Consider the following 783-nt stretch of genomic DNA (forward strand, 5'->3'; position numbering starts at 1 on the left):
TATATCCCTGACGATTAGCTCGATTGCTGTGTTTGAGCACCTTTCTTTTCTTTTTTGTAATAGTGATAGACAGGCTGACAGATGAGGTCAGACAGAAGTTTGCATGAACTGTGATGTCTGTGATGTGATACATAGCATATGGCATCTACAATTTAAAGGAACACACAGGTCAGTACCTCACTATTATCTCTAAAAATTAAGATCCATAATATTCAGTGTCATTAACAGAGGATACATGAAACGAGCAAAGCTGACAGTTCTGGAGGGCGATGCACACTCTCATTTCACAGAAAAAATACACAGTTAAAACCTGTAAAAATGCTTAATTAAAAAGATTCAAAAGGAAAGAAAAAGATTCACCCCATGTTTCTCAAAGTTAAAAACAAATCCAGCAAAGCTGCGTGTAACACACATTTATCTTCAGATCAGTGTGTAAAAAAAAGCACCATTAAATAAATTTTATCCTGCATCTACAAAAGTAATTCCTGTTTGTATAAAAACCAAAATGCACACAACGTTTGATAAACAGAATTAAATAATGTATTGCACATCTATGTTTTAAAGATGGCATTGAAGTCAATGCATATTTTGTCTAAACAGTGAAATACACAAACTAACTAACGGACATGTCCGTAGGTGTCAGACTTATTGGGAAACCCCAAGGAAAGAGTTCACAATCCCTTATCACACTGCAAAAACAGCTATACTTGAAACAAGCCAAATATTCTTAAATCTGACTAAATTTTCTTGTTTTCAGAAAAAAAATCTCCCAATGAGGTAAAC

Source organism: Pundamilia nyererei, unplaced genomic scaffold, assembly GCF_000239375.1.
Source record: "Pundamilia nyererei isolate P.nyererei 1_Seehausen unplaced genomic scaffold, PunNye1.0 scaffold00442, whole genome shotgun sequence".
NCBI classification, from domain to species: domain Eukaryota; kingdom Metazoa; phylum Chordata; class Actinopteri; order Cichliformes; family Cichlidae; genus Pundamilia; species Pundamilia nyererei.